Raw genomic sequence first — 23,714 nt, forward strand, 5'->3', positions numbered from 1 at the left:
GTAATCTAAAACATTTTACAACAAAGGAGAGGAAGGGACCTGAGGGAGAAAATTTGCGGTATCGATAATCATACAGTGAATATGTGCAAATGTAGCATAGCAGCATATATAAGAGGTACTGGGAACTAGGGGTTTCCTGCAAGAGTTTTCTTTAAAATTTCACTGCGAATGCACCACTTCGAGTAAAGGAACCTGGAAATGGCGAACACAATAAGTAGCTTAAAAATAAATTGATATAATCCAGAGTTTTAAATTTATTATTTTTCATTAATTTATAATAGGTCCAACAGCCAGAGTACGTGGACCACTGAGGATATCTCCACCCCAGACCAGGATCAAGCCTTCAGTGAGGACCACACTCCTGCAAGTCCAGTTGTCGAAGAGCAGCCTGGCTCATCTAGTCTGCCTGGGCAGACAGCTTCAGTGAGTCTCACTCAGCCCACATCTACACCTCTCACCCCAGCTGTTACCACACCTTAACCTATGGATACCTCCACTTCCTGTCTCCAAACAAACATCACACCAATCATTTGCCCCCCTAGTCCTGTTTGCTGTTGATACACCACCACCACAACCTGTAATTCAGCAGGAACCAATGGGATGGGCCACAGTGGGTCAAGGATGCAGAGTAGTGGGGGTAGGGGTCGGGGGAGGGAATCTGTGGGCCAGCAAAGTGAGGCCACTGGGTTCACTGTTACCCAAGCCACCATTGAGCAAGTCTTAGGATCCCTCCAGCAGTCCCAAGACATGATGGGCCAGGCCCTGACAGAGCTCCAGGAGATGAAGCAGTTGCAAAGGGAGCACAATGTACAGATGCAGAATCCGAACTCCAATTTTGGCTCCCTGGCTGGGGTGCTGCATATTTTCATCCACATGTGGTTAGTTTTCTTTACATCATATATATTTAAATTTAAACATTCAAATGATTGATTAGCGTTGTAACGTCCTTAAAATGTTAATCTTACCTAAAATACTGTATTTTTTCAGAGCTGTTCCATTGGAGATACCTCGGGCCAATCTTGTGCGGTTACAATCTTTGTGTACTAGATTTGTGTGGGCACAGGGGAAAGCACGTAGAGCTCTTCGATTTATGATCTTACCTTGTGAACAAGGGAGCTGGGCTGTCCCCGACTTTACTTTATATTACTTGGCATGTACCCTACAGCGCATGAATGTTCTTCTGACAGGGATAGAAGTGAGTAATCCAGCAGAAGCTCCTTCTATTTTTCAAATGTTACTGGGTAGTGCAGCGAAAAACCGTTTATTTCTTAATGTAGACTTGATTTACTACAAGCGGACCCGGTTTAAGGTATTGGTAGCAGCGTTTAAAGCATGGCGATCTGTAAAAAAATATTATAACATGGGGAAGATCTCTGGATATACTCCCTTATCCTCGTTAGAACTTCTCCCTCTGATATTTGGGGACCGAATAGTAGATCGGTGGCGAGACAAAGGTCTTCAAAGAATTCGAGATTTATACTACAATGGGGATCTGCTGTCTTTTGAAATGTTAGCGCAGAAATTTCAAGTTCGTCGCTCTGATTTTTTTAAATATCTTCAAATTCGGACTATTTGTGTAAACATCACTGGAATATAGACTCAAATCCAGTAGTTGAAGCTGTGGGGAAGAATTCTCGTATTGGAGCTCTGTATTTGTTATTAATTAAAACTATGGTTAACGATTTAGAGATTCATAATTCTAAATGGGACCATCGGCTGGGACGGGTTGGGATTCAAATTGAAATTTCTATTATTATTTATGGCCGCTAATTTACGCGCACAACATTACAAAACTATTTTTAATTTATATTACACACCAGTAAAAATGCTTAGATGGGGGGGGTTAAGGATGGGAAATGTTTTCGCTGTGGGTACGATGAGGCTGATATACTTCATATTTTTTATTCATGTATGCATTTAAATACTTTTTTTGGTCATATTGAGAAATTTTTGGAGGAGATATTGGTCGGAACAGTACGACTATCCAGTGCGTGTGTACTACTAGGGATAGATGAAGAAAATGGGAGGGACTCTACGATGTATAAATATAGATATTTGATATTTATGGCCACTTCGGTGATAAGATTATGTATAGCCTCAATGTGGCTACAGCGTGATGCACCTTCTTTTGAACTCTGGCGTGCTAGATTTCTGGCATCTTTAAATATTGAATACAGTGCATATGCGCTGAAAGGTACGCGAAAAAAGAAACTAGGACAGGAAATATGGGGACCAGTGATGACCTATACGAATCTGTAAATTATCAGTGTATGTGCAAAAATATTGGTGTTGCTGTGCTGTAATTAAGCATTAACCGTGATTCTTTCTCTGTGCTTTTTCTTTTGTTTTTTTTCATTTTTTTTACTTTTTTGTCTTGCTCTCCTTTTTGTACGCTCATGGATTATCAATAAAATCATTTTTTTAAAAACAAAAAAAACAAATGATTGATTAGTCATAAATAAATTCCATGTAGGTAATGTGTCCCACATTTTTCAAAAATGAGCAAAAATATATAAAAACACTATTCAATACCTAGTAGTTTATTAAATTTGAAGAGATAAATCTGTTATTTTTTTTCAAAAACATTAAAAGCCCACATACTTTTTTTTTTCTTTTTTTACGTTTCAACTTTTTTTTTTTTTTTTAATTATTTTTATTAAGCATTTTTAGTAACGTTTAGACATGCATAACACAAAGTTACAGTTTGACAGATTCAAGGCGTCAGTATGAAGAAGGACACAATTAGCAGTGGTACAGTGATCTTACATTGCTGCAGTAGCATAATCCCAGGCTGTCCCGAATGACAAGACCAGGAAACAGGGCAGCAGCCCATGAAGGTAAGCATAAAAAGGGTCGTGTGCCAGCTTCAATCCAGACATCAATCATTATTAAGGGAGAGCAAATACAAGGTAAGCGGCCCCCAGATATCTCTTGGTCTGGAGGTTGCCGGTAGCTCCTCCGCATAGCATGTAAGCTGATCACGGCAGTACGCTAAGTCCTGCAACCACAAGGCGGCTGTGGGAGCCAATCGGCTCTCCCAACAGAGAGAAATACGTTGCTTAGCCATGAGCAGGGCAATGGATACTAGTTTTTTGTGAGAAGGGCGCACCACAGCTCCAACCGCCAACAGGCACAATCGCGGATGGCAGTCCAGCGGCTCCTCAATCATCAGTCCAAGCACTCTAATCACCTCACCCCAATATGCAAATATCTTTGGACAGTCCCATGCCAGATGATAAAAGTCTGCCCCAGATGCACCACATCGCTTACAGGCATCAGACTGGCGGAGCCCGAATTTACTCAATTGTGCTGGTGTATAGTACATCTGATGCAGATACTTGAAATGCACCAATCGCAGGTTGCCATTCGGCGTCAAGCGGCCCGTCAAGCTGCAGCTATCCAACCACTTCCCCTCCGTGAGAGGTTCCGGAAGCACCTTGTTCCAATTGTCCAGGGCCTTTGACCCCACTGAGTTCCCATCCCTCTGGGACTCCTTGTAGAGCCTGGTCACCAGCCGTGCTCTAGAGGTTGTCGTGTAAATCAACTGCAGTGCCCCAAGTGTCGGCGGCTCAGATGGGAAGTGCGGATTAAATGCACGCATGGCAGATCGCAATCTCGCATAGACAAAGCGCTGCATGGCCGATACCTCGCCATGGGCCGCTAGATCTGCTGAGGTTATAAATTGCCCTCCCGGGAAAACGTCCGCCATGACGCGGAGTCCCATCTCCGCCAGCGTTCGTAGTGTACCCGTCTCCTGAGTCACCGATAGATCGGAATGATGGAGCAACAGCATATTTGGAGCATAGAGCGGCAATCTGCCCGCACGCTGCCCCAATGCCCGCCAGGCGCCGGCAGTAGTCTGTACCGTGTCAAACTCCCCTTTCTCGTATATCGTGTATGTGTTGACAATCATCGCTTTAAGGGGCAGAGGATGGACCGCCCCCGCCTCCACAGCCACATGTGGGATGTAGGCCAGGTCATGTTGCCAATAATAGGCATATTGCGCCTGGGCGCAGAGGTAATAGAGATAAAAATCCGGCGCCGCAAACCCACCCTGGGAGTACGGAAAGGTGAGAGTCCCCCAGCAAAGGCGGGACTTCTTCCCTCCCCACGCCAGTGTAATCAGGAGGGAGCAGAGAGTGTAAAAAAAGGACTTGCTAAGCCGTACCGGGATGTTACAAAAATAATATAGAAGGCGCGGGAGCACTATCATTTTCAAAAAGGCTATACGATCTGCAAAGGAGAACGGTAGTTTGATCCAACGGGTCACCTGTTCCTCCAATTTGGTAACTGCTGTACCAAAATTTGCTTGTATAACCGTTTGTGAGTCTCTATGCAGCCACACCCCCAAGTACTTAACAGCCTCCAATCCCCACACCAACGGGTACTCCATATCAAAAGGCCTGGTGCTATCGGTGAGAGGCAATACAGTGGACTTAGCCCAATTGATCCCCAGGCCAGAGAAACGCTCAAACCGGACATATTCACGGATAAGCGGCGCCAGATACTGCTCCGGCTCAGACATACAGCACCATGTCGTCCGCATACATGGAAACAGCCAGCGGTCACTGCAAAAAGCGCAATGCCGACGCGGCATGTCGCTGTCGCACCATGCAAGCCAGAGGCTCCAGCACAAGCGCAAACAGCAGGGGCGACAACGGGCAGCCCTGCCGCGTACCTCGGTGAATCGCAAACTTGTCAGATAGATGCCCATTAATTCGCACCCTGGCCTCCGGCTTAGTATACAGCAACCTGATCCAGTTCGTAAACACAAACGGGACCCCCATGCGATGTAGGACTGCTATCATGTAGGACCATGCTATAGAATCGAACGCTTTGGTAGCGTCCAGTAGCACCGCCACTGCTGGGAGCGCAGGGGTCAATACATGCATAACCGCAAATATGGTACGAAGATTGTGGGATGTGGAGCGAGCGGGAACAAACCCCGACTGGTCTGGAAGAAACATAACCGGAAGTAGGAGTTGCAGCCTCGTGGCCAGCACCTTTGCCAATATTTTGACGTCCGTGTTTATTAGCGACACTGGGCGGTACGAATCGCACTGATCAGGAGGCTTATCAGGCTTTAGAAGGGCGACCACCAGCGCCTCCCGAAGGGTCGGCGGCAAGCACTGAGTCTCATACGCTTCCTCATAAAGTTGCAGCAGGCATGGTGCCAATTGGTCCGCATATTCTTTATAAAATTCAGCCGGCAGCCCATCGGTGCCCACCGCTTTACCACCAGGAAGCGCCTTGGTAGCATCTTGTATCTCCCCAAGTGTCAGGCGGTGCATCAAAAACTCTTGTTGCCTACGCGACAACCACACTAGCGCGATATCATCTAAATATTGGTCTAATTCATCCGGCCCAGCCGTAGGCCGGTGACCATACATGTCAGTGTAATAGTCCGTAAATGCTCTCAGAATGCCACCAGCATCATGCCGGACCTCCTCATCCACCCTAATGCCTTGCACCACATGCGCCCTACGGTGCGGATCAAGAATGCGAGAAGCGAGTGATCTCCCTGGCCTTCCGCCCTCCCCATAATATCGCGCCCTGCTGCGCCGGGAGAGAGGCTTAATCTCTTGGTCTGCAGTATCATTATACGCTGAAGTTTTTTCCTTTATTTGCGCCAGGACGGTTGGGCTGGGCCGAACGCTATAGGAGTGTTCCAGATCCTTCAGCTCCCTCTCTAGTGCCTCCATCGTGCGACGGAGAGACTTCAAGACACCAGCCTGCAGGCCAATGCATTCCCCTCGGATGGTCACCTTAAAGGCTTCCCACAGTGTCTCCATTGTCGCAACCGACCCCGCATTTACCGTGAAGTAATCCGTTATGGCCTTTCGAACCCCTTCCTTGAACACTGGGTCCAACAATGATGTGGACTGCAGACGCCACTGGAAGGGGGGCGGGACTCGCGCAGGCACCACCGTATCTAGCGCCACTGGAGAGTGATCAGACAGCGTTCTAGGCAAGTGCCCTATCTGCACCACCCAACTACAAACATCCGATGTTACCAGCCAATAATCTATACGGGACCAGGCCTGCCTTGCATATGAGTGACACGTTCCCTCCATGGCCTGAGGGTGTCTCTGTCGCCAAATGTCGACTAGTCCCAAGGATCCCATACCCTCCCGCACTGCGCCTGGAGCCCTCCGGGAAGGGCAGACCACTGTGGTTTTTCTATCCAGCACAGGGTTCTATACCGCATTGACGTCCCCACCACATATAATAGTCGCACATGGGATACTGGCAAGCTTACTCCAGAGAGCCTCAAAGAAACCCGGGTCATCTGTATTTGGACCGTATATATTAACAATAGTCAACGGCATATTATAGAGCGTGCCCTGAGCTATGATGTACCTGCCGTCTGTATCAGCATCCACCAGTTGGGGCACAAAGGGAACATTTTTCTTGATCAGTATCATAACCCCCCGAGCATATGAGGAGTAGGATGCAGCCAGCCTCACCCCCGCCCATCCAGCCGCTACCTTCTGGGCTGATTGCTGCGTGAGATGCGTCTCCTGTAGCAGTGCAACCTTATGCCTGTCCAAATAGGCAAGCACCTGCCTCACCTTCCTAGCATTATTAAGTCCCCGGACATTCCAACTCAGCCATTTAAGGGTTGACCTGCTATCGGTCATCACAGCAGTGTATATTGGGATATAAACACGCAGCTGAAAAGCAGCCACAGCTGCAGTACCATGCATTATGTAGCCTAAGAATCTGCATCACGCCAACATATTGAAGCATAAATCCCCAACCACCCCATTCCCCCACTGCGGCTAGCAGCTGCTGCCGCACATTTTCCCTAGTATGAACCAAACCAAAATAGGGCAACTGCAATCCCCCAATACACAAGAAACAAAGATCGAGGAACATCAATGCCCCAACAGTGACGCCAACCTGGCATCTACAAACACCCAAAACTGTGTGAAAAGTTCCCATGTCAGGGGTCACCAGCGGCTCCTGGCCCCCCGCAGAAGCAGGGTGGGTCGAGCTGAAAGAAGAGCGGCAGCCATCCCGTGAACTCGACAAGAATAAGAAGGAGGAGTGCGCTGAACACGGCGAAAGCCACCTGGCACCACCGATATGCGCAGCCAAGCCTCCCAAGCATGTCCCCCTTCACCACCCTGAGGTTGCCCCCACCAATCTGTTTAGAATAGATGGCATTAGCATAGTAGTAAATACATACAATAAGGAACCTTGAAACATTAGAATAGCAATAGGTAGCACAGATATCCTGGCGCCCCACGCTCAGTCCTCTGAGTCCGAATGCTTATTGCTCCTGCCAGTCGGCTACTGTCGCTCCAACCGACGGGCATACAACATTGCCTCCTTCGGTGCCGTAAAGATGTGTGCCTTCCCCTCGCGTTGTATCCGCAGCCGGGCAGGATACAGCATGGCATATTGGATTTTTAGGGATTGCAGCTTTTTCTTCACAGTTTGAAATTCATGACGAGCCTGCTGCACCGCCACGGTGAAGTCTGGGAACAGTTCTATTTTCATTCCCTGATATTCAAGCCTCCCCTTCTCTCTGGCCAGACGGAGAGCTACAGCCCTGTCTCTATAGTTGAGGAGCCTGGCAATGATTGGTCTGGGCTGGGCACCCGGGACGGGTCTAGGAGCCAGGGAACGGTGAGCGCGTTCTACAATAAACACCTTAGAGAAGTGTTCAGCACCCAACAACGTTGTGAGCAGCGACTCCACATACAATTCCATTGGACCGGTGTTGGTAGTCTCGGCCACCCCAGTTATGCGCAGGTTGTTTCTCCGGGAACGGGCTTCAAAATCCTCACTCCTGGCCTTTATAACTTCAAGCACTTCCTCCATAGCAGTGCATGATGCACCCATAACCTCCATTTGGTCCTCTGCCACCAAGATGCGGGTCTCCGCCTCTACAATTTGCGCACCATGCTTGTCAAGTCTTGAGGCCATGCTGTCCATTCGGAGATTTAGACCGTCGATTTTGGCGTCTATAGTTTGAAGGCTTTACTGCATAGTGAGCATCATTTGCTCCAGCCGTGTGGTCGGGCACTGCTCCAGCTCTGGTTCCGGAGTAGGGGCAGCAGGCGCAGGAGCTCTAGTATTCGCTTTAGCTTCGAACTGAAGCTTGCTCTGTTGCTTATCTGTGCGGCCCATGTCTGCAACGTCTCTCTCCGAGAGATGGAGGGTCGTCACCGAATCCCTCGCCCGCCGGTAAACTATGTTCTGGGGCAGAGTCACAGCAGAGTTTGTGTAGAGCAAGCCGGCAATCCACACGAGGGCAGGCCGCACTGGACTCAACAATGGCGCACACACTCCCAATCCAAACTGCGATCGCCCGGCCCCACCAGGGAGCAGCCAATGTCTAGGTACCACAGCGGTGCCAGAGCATGCGTCCCCCGCCGGCCAAATGTACCAGAATCTCCCCAGCAGGCCGCGAAAGTGTCCGAAGGCGCCCCCTCAGGCTGCGCCGCCCGCCACCTCACCCCGGGAGCAGTGCGCCCTCGATGTCCCTAGGCAGCACCCACTCACCAGTGCACCAGGCCGGGCCACAACGCTCAGGTCTGCCGCCAGGATCCGGCCCCACCACGGGTTCCTCTGGCCCGTCCAGGTCGCGTCGGCGGCGACGGAAAGTTCCAACTCGCTGGGCCCCGGGTACGGAGCCGTCCTCCCAAAGCGGTCCACTTCCGGAAAGCCTCCACGATCAGCGCTTTGCCCCCTCAGAGCGCCGCCAGGCCGGGTAGAGCTCAGCACCGGGCCCCGGCCGCAACCCCCGCCGTAGCGCCTGACGCTGAAGCCTCGGGGTGGGATCCGAGCCCGGCAGCAGGTTGCCAGCAGCCCCACTCGGCCGTAGGGGCGACACCACCAGGGCCACCAATCACCATGGGGTAGGTCGTAGCGGGCACACCACAGTCCCGGAGAGCCGCCAATCGTCCTCAGCATGCGAGCGCTGCCACACGCCACCCACCAGCAGCCAGCGCAGGAGGCTCCACAGGCTGGGCCGTCAGCCGAGTCCTCACGCAGCCGCCATTTTCTCCGCATCGCGGGTCGCCAGCACTCGCCACGATTACAGGCGAGAGGGACAGCAAAGCTCGGCAATTCTTTCACCTGCGCAGTCCTAGACTCCCATGAGCCAGGTAGCCGCCGTCAGTAGCCACAGTAGGTGCCGATATGTGCGGATATTAGTCGGATAGACAGCTCGACCAGCAGAGCTGCACTACGGCGCAGCCATCTTGCTCTGGGCTCGCTAGCGCCCCCCCTCGCTAGCGCCCCCCATGCATAGCCTACATACTTAGTGTCTTTTTTTCATTTACAGTTTCAGGCATTGCCACCATGGTAGACCAGAATATAAACAAATACATCAGATTAAATAGGCAAACAATTGTTGATTTATGTCATCAGCTGGAGCCAGATCTTCTGCCTCACAATAGGAATCCCACAGAAAAAACAAACATGTGTACACATTGGTGATAGTGAAACCCATAACCAAAAACATATTTTAAATGTCCTTTGTTAGATCCAGGTGATAAAGGAATGATGAACAAAAACAGGATACTTAACGGGACTTTTGCATATGGAATGTTCCGTCACATATGTGATGGAGTTTACCATCTGGAAAACTCAACAGCAGGCATAACTCATGACTCATTAGGAAATTGTAGAAATTGCATCAAGTTGTATATTATGATTTGCAATTTCATTTTTGATTTTAAAATTATGTATGGATCAGTGTATTTCTCTTGGCTTTACAAACTGTCTCAAAATGGTTCTCCTTCCCACAGCCTTTACAAATCTGTCCGAGAGTAGGACATTTACCTTTATGTGGAAATAAAAAATCCTTTTTACGGGTAGACCTCACCTTGTGTCATTTAGTCTTTGGCTTCAGCTTAATTTTCACACTCATGACTGATTTATTCTGGGCACCTCTGGCTTCCATGTCGGCAACTTGTCTATCGGCACGCTCCTCAGCTCTGGCAGCCACTAACACTTGCTCCAGACTAAGAGTTTCTCTCAACATTCGTTGTCTGAATGAATCAGACAAGCATCCATCAGTAACTCTCAGATGCATACTGTTAGACCTGGCGATTTCTGGTTGGCTAAGGCTTGCGCCAAAGCCAGGCAGAAACTACCACTCTAGTCAGGGCCAGGAAGTTACACGCCAAAGATAACCCCTGCTCACCCCCTTGGTAGCTTGGCACGAGCCGTCAGGCTTATCTCTGAGGCGATGTGTACAGCGTTTGCGCGCGCACCCAGCAACAACACCCAAGGCCCACCACAAAGGAAACTCCACACAAGGTATTCTATAAAAATAACCTTTGTATTATACACAACACATTAGATAAAAACACACACTTTACAATGTGCCAACAGGCACGGGCAGAATTTACAAGGGATTATGTACAAGACAGGGCCACCTGGACCACTGTCAGGAGTTAGCACTTTTTAGATATTTAGCACACAAAATATATAAAATCACTGTAGCACAAAAATAATATGTATAGCACACAACCAGTACTTACTGGTGTCGGGGAAGTACCACCTACGTAACCCTAACTACTTTAGGAGACTGTTACGCAGGGAACTAGAACCTCACTAGCACCACCTGTACTAGGAGAAAGCAACAACCACCTACGTATCACAACACCTGTAGGGGTAATAGAACGTTACACATGATGCATCACATTCAGAGGTGTATGGAAGGAAAAACACATGATGCCTAAAAACATTCAGAGGTGTAAAAGCAATGGCACATGACGCATCAAAACACATTCAGAGGTGCAAGTAAGGAACACACATGATGCATAAAACATTCAGAGGTGTAAAAGCAATGGCACATGATGCATCAACACACATTCAGAGGTGCAAGGAAGGAACACAATTGCGCAAAACTCCTATGCCACCACCTGTGGCAGTCCCTGGGCCAACTGGCCTGGTAGGGGCTAGGACGCCCTGCGTTCAACAAGTCAGGGGCAAGGCTGCGCAGGAGGCACAGTCCAAAACTCCGAGGGCCCCAACCTAAACGATGCAGCTGCCCACTAAGTGCTGGGCAGCTGGAGACAAATGGGCGTGGGCACTGCGGTGCCTGTGGAGCCCCCTCTGGACCACAACACTAGGGGCGCCTCGTGGGCTCAACCAACAAAGGCGCCGTCGTTGGAGTCCCTCTCGGGGGACTCGCGATTGCCAAATAATTGCCCCCGTAACGTTGGAGTCACACTGGACTCTGAGGAGATATAGTGCCCCTCGTTGGAGCCTCAACCGGCTCGGAAATCCATGCGCCTTATGGGAGCCTCACAGGCTCTACTACACCCAGCCCCCGTCGTTGGAGCCTCGGCGCGAGGCTCTCAGTGACATTGGCCCGCGCCGGAGGCTGGGGTTGCTCAAAAGAATAACCGGTCCGGGACCGGCACCCGTGTTACTCGTGCGGAGTCCCCAAGCCCTTCCCCACTCACCGGGCTGTCCTCGGGGGACTCCGCTCCTCGGGGCCGTACTTCCTGGTCGCCGGAGCGCGGGGTGGGCTCCCGCCTGCCCCCTTCCTCAGCGCGTCGTCTCTCGGGGCCGGGAACACGTGGGTCACACCCCCTCCCGCTGAACCAATCACAGCGCGGCAGGGGGATGACGCGGCGGGGACTCCGGGCTGCGGCGGTGATCGTCTCGGTGATTAGAGGGGTGGGCTCCCTCGGTAACCACTACCCATAAGCGGGGTAGGCACCCGCCAACGATAGGATCAGATAAGCGGGGTGGGCACCCGCCAACGAACACACAATGCGGGGTGGGCTCCCGCTCGATCCGATGCCCCAGGGGGGAATCCCTACGCCGGGGATTCCCTCGGTTGTGACGGGGCGACACCGGAGCGCGCTGGCAGCGCTCGGGCCTCAAAATGAAGCGCTCCTAGCGCTATGCAGTAAATCACAGCGCTCCCAGGCGCTACAAGCAAAAGGGTCCAGCAATAAAGTTTTCAAAAGCCAGGGGGGCAAAGGCTGGGCCCAGAGCCAGCTCACAGGGCCCTCCAGCAGGGAGGCAGTCCCCAGTGGCGGTCTCTCCTGGCGCCCAGCAGCAGCAGGCCCCCCCTCAAGTGGATCCTGCAAGAGAACAACTTTTGTGGGGACACAGCCCCATTTTTATACAGTCAAATCCTTTGTCTAAGGTGCAGGGAAGGGGCGAACCAGTTCCAACAGGTTCCTGAGCACTTTGTTTTGCTCAGCCCCTCTCCCTATTCACTGGCAGGGCTAGGGTCATTAGACGCACCACAGGGGCCGGCGCCAGCATTGTGTGGGGGAAGCCCTGTCCTATTCAGGACCCAGGTACACTCCTCCCCAGCCATCAACATGCTAACTCCCCATTCACCACTGGGTGACTCCTCCTGACTCTGGGGAATTCCCTAGTCCGTCACCTGACCTCACCAGCCAATCGCCAGACAAGCCACACATTTCAGACTGCACACTGAAGTGCCCACGTCTAGGAGTGGCACTTCCACACCAGGTACATGCACGCTGCACACATCAACGCGCAGCACTCACTCCCACGAGTCCGCACATACCAAACACGGGCCTGCACACCCCACGCATCAGGAACTACCGGGACACATACATTCCCCCATGCATTCCTATGGGAGGGCAGGCCAACCTCACAACACGCACGCACTTTACCCTGGGACACAGCGGTAAAGTGCGCAGAAGTCACTAAAATCACTAAACCAAGTCACAATATTAAGCAAAAAGTTTCGGGGTGAACCGGCCAGAAGGGCCAAGTCCAACACATACCTTCTTCATCATTAAATTAATTGAACTTACAATGTCTGATGAGTGTTTCATGTTTCTCCACAAATCATCAATGGCTTCACCAGCCTTCTGGCGTTCCTGGTTGAAGATGTCCCTTTTGTAATCAACATTAGGCATTGGATTAAACTTGAGATTCAACACTTCTTTAATCTGATGATATGTGACTTCTTCATTGGTTCACAGCATTCTCTTTATGAATACTTTTACACCGTCACCAGCAAGATTTTGGAGATACTTGATAATCCTTTTGTTATCAGTCTCTTCAAGTGCATCAATGAAATAATCAAATGTCTCTATCCAAGCAGCCCATCTATCGCCAATATTTAACTTTTTGGCGGTATCAAATGGTGGTGGTGGTTTTAGGAAAGTGGCAGCATCGTAGCCATTTCTGAGAGTGGCTGGCATAGAGGGCGGAGCTCACTCCAGCTCCCTCAGCTGATCATCTTGAACCTGTTTGTGTGAGCCATCTCTAAAGCCTTGAGATGTGCTGGCCTCTGGATCATACTTAGTGACTTTTGGAAAAACAACCTCAGTCTTTGCCTCCAATGGACAACAACGTTTTACTTATGAAAAATATCTATGACTGGTTTGATTGTCGCCCACTGCTATGTTCTTGTTCCGACTGCCCCCATGGCCCTTCATTTGGCTTGGCAAGACTCACCAGCATCGTAAGCACAACCCTTGTGCTTGACCTAGGTGGCAGCACCTGGCACTGCAGTTGTATCGGTTCTGGTGAGTAAATAACAATTTTATTCTTAGGCGTCTCTTTGTGCACTCTTTGTCTTCACCACTTTCTAATTGTAACGTTATCTTGCATTTTGTAAGTATCAATAACTGTTTTTTAAAAACCTGGTTGTATCTGCCTTTAGCATTCACACTCCAGATTACATCTGACAGTATATTGCATAGCAGTGCAGTACCTTCACGTATGATCTGACCAGCAGGTTCCTGATCATCAATTCAAAGACTTCTTTAAAGGCTTTCATAATTTTTTACTTCTTAAGGGCGGATGGAGATGCACTTTGACTACACATGCGTTGAGTCAATTCCTCACTTCAACTGCAACATATGTTGCACTTACGAGCAGTTTGCTTGGATCATGAAAATTCTCTGAAAGAGCACCTTCGATCTTCAGGTTACTTATTCCCTAACTCTTCGCCAGTTGTAACGTCTACCTCAGCCTAGGTACATATGAAGGACTTTGCCACACACAGAGCTTAGTAATACAGGTCTTTATTCTTCTGCGTGTAACCGCAAACTCAACATTCTAAACCAGCCTTCAATGCATTTCGGTCTAACACTTATGTCACAGTTCTATGGAGTTCATCTGGAGCCAAAAGGATTCTATCATTTCTAATTCATAAGACACTACACCAGTCATCCATCATTTTATATTTTTTGCAGGGCGAAGAAGAACTGGGAAAGATGACAGCTGATTCACAGCTATGTTTGCAGTTGTAAACAGAGCACCAGTCCAATTGTGAGATGGACCAGTCCTCCTGGCCCAGCTGCATTTTGCAGAACATGGAGAACCTGGGCAGCTCCAAGCTATCCTGTCCTAATAGTGCAGTTGTGAGCTGTCCCATTCCCCTATCACCGTCCATAAATGAGGGTGAAAGAGGGCCAGGACAGCTGCCATCTACCCCAAATCCATATTTATAATTGCTAACAGGATACTGGGACTGCAGTATGATAGAATATCGAGAACGACAATATCGTGACACCAGAATATTGTGTCAAAAATATTGTCTACAAAAATATTGAATTTACATACCATGAATGTAAACTTCCACAATATTGTGTCATAAAAAGTGTAAAACAGAATATTGCCAAAAAAGGTAATTATATCGAAATTTTAATATGCATATCATTAAAGGTAATTTATTTAAAATGTAAAAGTACAAGGTAGTTTATATGTATGCATTCCACCATAAACAAACGCTGACTTCTGAGCCTCTTCTCCACGTTGCTCCACAGCCGGGTAGCGAGTCCCTATAAATCCACACAATGTGCTCAGTTCATTGTGAACAAAACACACTGCGGCTCGACTGCTATTCCAAGCATGAGTCTCTATTTATGCAACAAAGTTCCTCAATGCGCTTCGGAGCTCATGGCTCCTTGTTCACGAGTAAATCAACAACTCTTGCTGCCCAGTATATAACACACCATGTGATTATGAGTGAATTAATAACATAGAAAAAAGACTTGTACAGGTATTGCCACTAGATTGATATACAATTAATTTCCTTACTTTTCGAGTACAAAAAGCTATTCTTTACACAATAAAATTATTGATTTGAACAAAATCCACTCATGTTTTTATATTTAAATAAATTCAATAATACGGCTGGTCGACATTGTTAATACAGTTTTTTGACAACTTTTTCTTTCTTTAAGGTATTACCATATATTGTGGTCTGTGCTCTTAAGGTGACCTTTCAAAGTGCTGGTGTAGCATCATATACGTTTGTCTGAACAATCCCATAATAGTACATCATTTGGTACAATTTTGCCCCAGTGGGCAAATTCAAACTATCAAATGAATTGGCTGTACTTCACTAAGTTTCCCCTATCACCGTCCATAAATGATGGTGAGAGAGGACCAGGACAGCTAGCATCTACCTCAAATCCATATTAATAATTGCTAACAGGATACAGGGACTGTAGTATGACAGAATATTGGGAATAACAATATTGTGATACCAGAATATCATGTCGAACATATTGTCTACAAAAATATTGAATTTACATACTATGAATGTAAACTTCCAACATATTGTCATAAATAGTGTGAAACAGAATATTGCCAAAAAAGGTAATTACATCGAAATTTTTATATGCATAGCATTATACGTAATTTATTTAAAAAATTTAAGTGCAAGATAGTATATATGTATTACCTACTGGCGGTCGCCAGTAGGTAGTTATAGTTAGGACCACGTTTCCATAGGAAAACCTCAACATTCTATTTTGAATAACTTTGGCGCCGGTCGACGAATCCTCGCGAATTTCTCAAAATAGGTGGGGCGCTACGCTCCGCTCCTACCCTGAAAGTCTCGGGGGGATCCGTCAAGCGGGGGCTGAGATAAAAGGGGGGTCCCAAAACGCGTTTTTCCCATGCATTTTTCCATAGGACCTTTAGAACGAGCTACAGCCCGAACGGCTGAACAGAATTACTCAAAATTTGGCAGAGAGGTAGTCCCTAGGTCAAGGAAGTGCCTTTTGTAGGTTTGGTGTAAATCTGTTCAGTAGATTCTGAGAAAATAGCCTTTAAATCAATATATATATCTGAGCCCGCTTACGGTACGCTTACCGTACGCTTACGGTAAGCGTACGGTGGCGTGCGCGAGTGCGATTCTGATTGGCTCTTAGATCTTAGTAAACATTCGAATCGGTCGAAACCAGGAAGCGGCGGCCGCCATTTTGTGTATTTCACTCTGAAAAAAAAGAGTGAAAACAAGGAAAGGGGGCAATGAGGAGAGTTACAGACCCCCTAACATTTGTAAGGGGGTCAAAGAAGGACAGAAAAGTACAAAAAAAACATTTATTGATTTTAAAAAAAATCACGGGGTACGCGTACGGTAAGCTTACGGTAAGCGTACGGTAAAAAAAAAAAAATAAATAAATGAAAAGCAGATTTAAGAGTTTAGATATTAGGGAGCTCTAAAAAGAGCTGTTGTGTTTATGAAGTCATTTTTTTAGTGGTACCTACAAGTAAGTACCGATGCAGAGTCTAAGGTTCAAGAGGAAGACTCTGTTCCCTTCATCATTGAAGTGCACACCATCTCCTCTATAAATGTCTTGCATGTCATAACGCAAGTTGTTGTGGTAAATGGCACCCATACCATAGTCACGGAGGAAAGCAGAAACAGATTTGTTGACGTGCTTTCGTGCTTTGTCATCGCACCGCGTGCCCACCGTGCGTGCACGACACTAACTGCGTAAAGTGGGCGCGCACGCCACAAATGGCGTAAAGTAACTTAGCATTTAAAAAACCGTACAAATTCACTGAAAAAACCATAGGTTTCACACACGTTATAGTTAGGAATTAGCATTTAAAAAACCTTGCAAATTCACTGAAAAAACCATAGGTTTCACACATGTTATAGTTAGCGGAAATTTTACTGATAAAAAACCAATGAAATTCCCCCGTTATAGTTAGTGCAGGCAACTATAACTCACGCGACCGCAATCTTCTGCTGATGACATATGTGTCTTTATGAAAAAAAAATATTTGTAATTTATGTATAGCTAAAAATGTATGGAAGAAGACATGGGCAAATAAGTGTCTAAATACAGTATTAGCATCAGCAGAGGATTGTGGTCGCGTGAGTTATAGTTGCCTGCACTAACTATAACGGGGGAATTTCATTGGTTTTTTATCAGTAAAATTTCCGCTAACTATAACATGTGTGAAACCTATGGTTTTTTCAGTGAATATATATATATTCAAACCAAAGCCAAATAAGCTTTCAGAGGCCCATTTCAGGAAAAAGTTGCTTTTAATCAAAGTACCACTGCATACATGCTCCTTCTAGTCCAACATGTTTCGGCGATACTGCCTTGATCACGGACAGGAGTGGTCACTTGTTGCCTCGCTGTAGGCGTATTTAAATGTTACTAACCACGTGACTTGTTCAATACTGCATCTCCCACAATGCATCACTTTATGTAACGATGTTCAAACTGAGATAATACTCATATTGCTGGAACGTAGAATATGTACTCACAACCATTTGATGCATTGGTTAATCCTGGAATAAAATGGAACAGTCTCGTAACATGTTTAAAAATACTTGGCATTACTTGAATTGCAAGCTTCTTTTCCTGAACGATCAATGGGAAAGTGCGTCCCCATCAAATCCCTTCAAGCGCCGCAGTTGTTTTTGCTTTAGTAGCATCTCCCACGTGGGTTTAGCTGCGGCGAGTGGGTCATGCCGCCTTATTAAACCAACAACAAGAACTCCGAGCAGGCGGCCCCCGACCCATCAGGGCGTCCTCACAGACGAGCACGGAGACGCTCGCCAATTCAATATTCAAACCAAAGAAGCTTTCAGAGGCCCATTTCAGGAAAAAGTTGCTTTTAATCCAAGTACCACTGCATACATGCTCCTGCTAGTCCAACATGTTTCGGCGATACTGCCTTGATCACGGACAGGAGTGGTCACAGGTTGCCTCGCTGTAGGCGTATTTAAATGTTACTAACCACGTGACTTGTTCAATACTGCATCTCCCACAATGCATCAGTTTATGTAACGATGTTCAAGCTGAGATAATATTCATATTGCTGGAACGTAGAATATGTACTCACAACCATTTGAAGCATTGGTTAATCCTGGAATAAAGTGGAACAGTCTCGTAACATGTTTAAAAATACTTGGACTTACTTGAATTGCAAGCTTCTTTTCCTGAAGGATCAATGGGGAAGTGCGTCCCCATCAAATCCCTTCCAGCGCCGCAGTTGTTTTTGCTTTAGTAGCATCTCCCACGTGGGTTTAGCTGCGGCGAGTGGGCCATGCCGCCTTATTAAACCAACAACAAGAACTCCGAGTAGGCAGCTCCCGACCCTTCAGGGCGTCCTCACAGACGAGCACGGAGACGCTCGCCAATTCAATATTAAAAACCAAAGCCAAAGAAGCTTTCAGAGGCCCATTTCAGGAAAAAGTTGCTTTTAATCCAAGTACCACTGCATACATGCTCCTTCTAGTCCAACATGTTTCGGCGATACTGCCTTGATCACGGACAGGAGTGGTCACAGGTTGCCTCGCTGTAGGCGTATTTAAATGTTACTAACCACGTGACTTGTTCAATACTGCATCTCCCACAATGCATCAGTTTATGTAACGATGTTCAAACTGAGATAATATTCATATTGCTGGAACGTAGAATATGTACTCACAACCATTTGATGCTTTGGTTAATCCTGGAATAAAATGGAACAGTCTCGTAACATGTTTAAAAATACTTGGCATTACTTGAATTGCAAGCTTCTTTTCCTGAACGATCAATGGGGAAGTGCGTCCCCATCAAATCCCTTCCAGCGCCGCAGTTGTTTTTGCTTTAGTAGCATCTCCCACGTGGGTTTAGCTGCGGCGAGTGGGTCATGCCGCCTTATTAAACCAACAACAAGAACTCCGAGCAGGCGGCCCCCGACCCTTCAGGGTGTCCTCACAGACGAGCACGGAGACGCTCGCCAATTCAATATTGAAACCAAAGCCAAAAAAGCTTTCAGAGGCCCATTTCAGGAAAAAAGTTGCTTTTAATCCAAGTACCACTGAATACATGCTCCTTCTAGTCCAACATGTTTCGGCGATACTGCCTTGATCACGGACAGGAGTGGTCACAGGTTGCCTCGCTGTAGGCGTATTTAAATGTTACTAACCACGTGACTTGTTCAATACTGCATCTCCCACAATGCATCAGTTTATCTAACGATGTTCAAACTGAGATAATACTCATATTGCTGGAACGTAGAATATGTACTCACAACCATTTGATGCATTGGTTAATCCTGGAATAAAATGGAACAGTCTCGTAACATGTTTAAAAATACTTGGCATTACTTGAATTGCAAGATTCTTTTCCTGAACGATCAATGGGGAAGTGCGTCCCCATAAAATCCCTTCCAGCGCCGCAGTTGTTTTTGCTTTAGTAGCATCTCCCACGTGGGTTTAGCTGCGGCGAGTGGGTCATGCCGCCTTATTAAACCAACAACAAGAACTCCGAGCAGGCGGCCCGACCCTTCAGGGCGTCCTCACAGACGAGCACGGAGACGCTCGCCAATTCAATATTCAAACCAAAGAAGCTTTCAGAGGCCCATTTCAGGAAAAAGTTGCTTTTAATCCAAGTACCACTGCATACATGCTCCTTCTAGTCCAACATGTTTCAGCGATACTGCCTTGATCACGGACAGGAGTGGTCACAGGTTGCCTCGCTGTAGGCGTATTTAAATGTTACTAACCACGTGACTTGTTCAATACTGCATCTCCCACAATGCATCAGTTTATGTAACGATGTTCAAACTGAGATAATACTCATATTGCTGGAACGTAGAATATGTACTCACAACCATTTGATGCATTGGTTAATCCTGGAATAAAATGGAACAGTCTCGTAACATGTTTAAAAATACTTGGCATTACTTGAATTGCAAGCTTCTTTTCCTGAACGATCAATGGGGAAGTGCGTCCCCATCAAATCCCTTCCAGCGCCGCAGTTGTTTTTGCTTTAGTAGCATCTCCCACGTGGGTCTAGCTGCGGCGAGTGGGTCATGCCGCCTTATTAAACCAACAACAAGAACTCCGAGCAGGCGGCCCCCGACCCTTCAGGGCATCCTCACAGACGAGCACGGAGACGATCGCCAATTCAATATTCAAACCAAAGCCAAAGAAGCTTTCAGAGGCCCATTTAAGGAAAAAGTTGCTTTTAATCCAAGTACCACTGCATACATGCTCCTTCTAGTCCAACATGTTTCGGCGATACTGCCTTGATCACGGACAGGAATGGTCACAGGTTGCCTCGCTGTAGGCGTATTTAAATGTTACTAACCACGTGACTTGTTCAATATTGCATCTCCCACAATGCATCAGTTTATGTAACGATGTTCAAACTGAGATAATACTCATATTGCTGGAACGTAGAATATGTAGTCACAACCATTTGATGCATTGGTTAATCCTGGAATAAAATGGAACAGTCTCGTAACATGTTTAAAAATACTTGGCATTACTTGAATTGCAAGCTTCTTTTCCTGAACGATCAATGGGGAAGTGCGTCCCCATCAAATCCCTTTCAGCACCGCAGTTGTTTTTGCTTTAGTAGCATCTCCCACGTGGGTTTAGCTGCGGCGAGTGGGTCATGCCGCCTTATTAAACCAACAACAAGAACTCCGAGCAGGCGGCCCCCGGCCCTTCAGGGCGTCCTCACAGACGAGCACGGAGACGCTCGCCAATTCAATATTCAAACCAAAGAAGCTTTCAGAGGCCCATTTCAGGAAAAAGTTGCTTTTAATCCAAGTACCACCACATACATGCTCCTTCTAGTCCAACATGTTTCGGTGATACTGCCTTGATCACAGACAGGAGTGGTCACAGGCTGCCTCGCTGTAGGCGTATTTAAATGTTACTAACCACGTGACTTTTTCAATACTGCATCTCCCACAATCCATCAGTTTATGTAACAATGTTCAAACTGAGATAATACTCATATTGCTGGAACGTAGAATATGTACTCACAACCATTTGAAGCATTGGTTAATCCTGGAATAAAGTGGAACAGTCTCGTAACATGTTTAAAAAGACTTGGACTCACTTGAATTGCAAGCTTCTTTTCCTGAACGATCAATGGGGAAGTGCGTCCCCATCAAATCCCTTCCAGCGCCGCAGTTGTTTTTGCTTTAGTAGCATCTCCCACGTGGGTTTAGCTGCGGCGAGTGGGTCATGCCGCCTTATTAAACCAACAACAAGAACTCCGAGCAGGCAGCCCCCGACCCTTCAGGGCGTCCTCACAGACGAGCACGGAGACGCTCGCCAATTCAATATTCAAACCAAAGCCAAAGAAGCTTTCAGAGGCCCATTTCAGGAAAAAGTTGCTTTTAATTCAAGTACCACTGCATACATGCTCCTTCTAGTCCAACATGTTTTGGCGATACTGCCTTGATCACGGACAGGAGTGGTCACAGGTTGCCTCGCTGTAGGCGTATTTAAATGTTACTAACCACGTGACTTGTTCAATACTGCATCTCCCACAATGCATCAGTTTATGTAACGATGTTCAAACTGAGATAATACTCATATTGCTGGAACGTAGAATATGTACTCACAACCATTTGATGCATTGGTTAATCCTGGATTAAAATGGAACAGTCTCGTAACATGTTTAAAAATACTTGGCATTACTTGAATTGCAAGCTTCTTTTCCTGAACGATCAATGGGGAAGTGCGTCCCCATCAAATCCCTTCCAGCGCCGCAGTTGTTTTTGCTTTAGTAGCATCTCCCACGTGGGTTTAGCTGCGGCGAGTGGGTCATGCCACCTTATTAAACCAACAACGAGAACTCCGAGCAGGCGGCCCCCGACCCTTCAGGGCGTCCTCACAGACGAGCACGGAGACGCTCGCCAATTCAATATTCAAACCAAAGCCAAAGAAGCTTTCAGAGGCCCATTTCAGGAAAAAGTTGCTTTTAATCCAAGTACCACTGCATACATGCTCCTTCTAGTCCAACATGTTTCGGCGAAACTGCCTTGATCACGGACAGGAATGGTCACAGGTTGCCTCGCTGTAGGCGTATTTAAATGTTACTAACCACGTGACTTGTTCAATACTGCATCTCCCAAAATGCATCAGTTTATGTAACGATGTGCAAACTGAGATAATACTCATATTGCTGGAACGTAGAATATGTACTCACAACCGTTTGATGCATTGGTTAATCCTGGAATAAAATGGAACAGTCTCGTAACATGTTTAAAAATACTTGGCATTACTTGAATTGCAAGCTTCTTTTCCTGAACGATCAATGGAGAAGTGTGTCCCCATCAAATCCCTTCCAGCGCCGCAGTTGTTTTTGCTTTAGTAGCATCTCCCACGTGGGTTTAGCTGCGGCGAGTGTGTCATGCCGCCTTATTAAACCAACAACAAGAACTCCGAGCAGGCGACCCCCGACCCTTCAGGGTGTCCTCACAGACGAGCACGGAGATGCTCGCCAATTCAATATTCAAACCAAAGCCAAAGAAGCTTTCAGAGGCCCATTTCAGGAAAAAGTTGCTTTTAATCCAAGTACCACTGCATACATGCTCCTTCTAGTCCAACATGTTTCGGCGATACTGCCTTGATCACGGACAGGAGTGGTCACAGGTTACCTGTACATACATATACATGTATATTCTTTTTTTAAATTAAAAAACACAATAATTAAACAAATTACAAAATAATTACATTAAATATATTAACAATAATTAAATATGTCAATGTAATTTAAATTGACAGACATATACGTGTCCAAAAGCATATATATGCAACTTAATTTAAATAACTATATTTAAAAATAGTTGTAATTATTGTTATTGCAATTGTTAAACTATATATATGTATATATATATATATATATTATACATATATATATGTATATATATATATATACACATATTTAAACAATTAAAAAATACATGAACAATCTTAACATTAACTTAAAAATTAATTCATTTAATAAAAAACATATTAACAATAACATTACAGTTAATTAAACAAATAAAATACATAAAAACAAGTAAAATAAAAAATACAAAAATAATTTGTTTTCTAAAATAATATAAAGATTAAAAATATTAGAATAATTACAATTTAAAATAAGCGGTACTAGCAAATGAGTCATATTTTGTCATCTAACTCCAATTTAAGCTAAAGTAGAAAAAGGGTTGAACTTTGGACAGGTCAGATTTACTATTCCCACTTCAATGTAAGCCAAAATAGGGAAATTGTTGGACTTTGGAGGGTTTAGATTTACTTTTCCCACTCCACTCTAAACAACAGCAGGGAAATTGTTGGACTTTGGGAGGATACATTCACTATTCCTGCACAAATCTAATCAAAATCATGGAAAGTGCTAGATTTTGGAGGGGCCAGATTTACTATTCGCACTCCAATCCAAGCAACATTAGGGAAAATGGTGGACTTTGTAGGGTGTACCTTTACCTTATTTGCAATTCCCACTTGAGTCTAACCAACTGCAAGGAAAGTGATGGACTTTGGTGGGTTCACATTTATTACTCCCATTCAAATCTGAGCAACAGTTATGAAAGTGTTGGACATTGGAGGAGTCAGATGTACGATATCCACTCCAATCTAAGTACCAGTAGGGAAAGTGTTGGATTTTGGAGAGACTAGATTTACTATTCTCTCGTATTCGATGGATTTGTGCCCTCACTATCAATGATAGTGAGGGCAGAAATTCATC

At 46.3% G+C, this 23,714-nt stretch overlaps 1 protein-coding gene across 2 annotated transcripts in view; it reads left to right on the forward strand.

Annotated features, from left to right (window-relative positions):
- The window catches only part of ELMOD1 (ELMO domain containing 1), a 521,431-nt gene that overhangs the window by 11,561 nt on the left and 486,156 nt on the right, over positions 1–23,714 (forward strand). The window contains exon 1 of one of the 2 annotated variants that reach the window (XM_085621501.1): positions 298–423. The exons of the other annotated variant lie outside the window; for it this stretch is intronic. The gene's annotated coding sequence lies outside the window, so the exon portion shown is untranslated. Of the gene's footprint in view, positions 1–297; positions 424–23,714 lie in introns of those variants that run through there. 2 annotated transcript variants of the gene reach the window in all.

Source organism: Triturus cristatus, chromosome 8, assembly GCF_964204655.1.
Source record: "Triturus cristatus chromosome 8, aTriCri1.1, whole genome shotgun sequence".
NCBI lineage: Eukaryota > Metazoa > Chordata > Amphibia > Caudata > Salamandridae > Triturus > Triturus cristatus.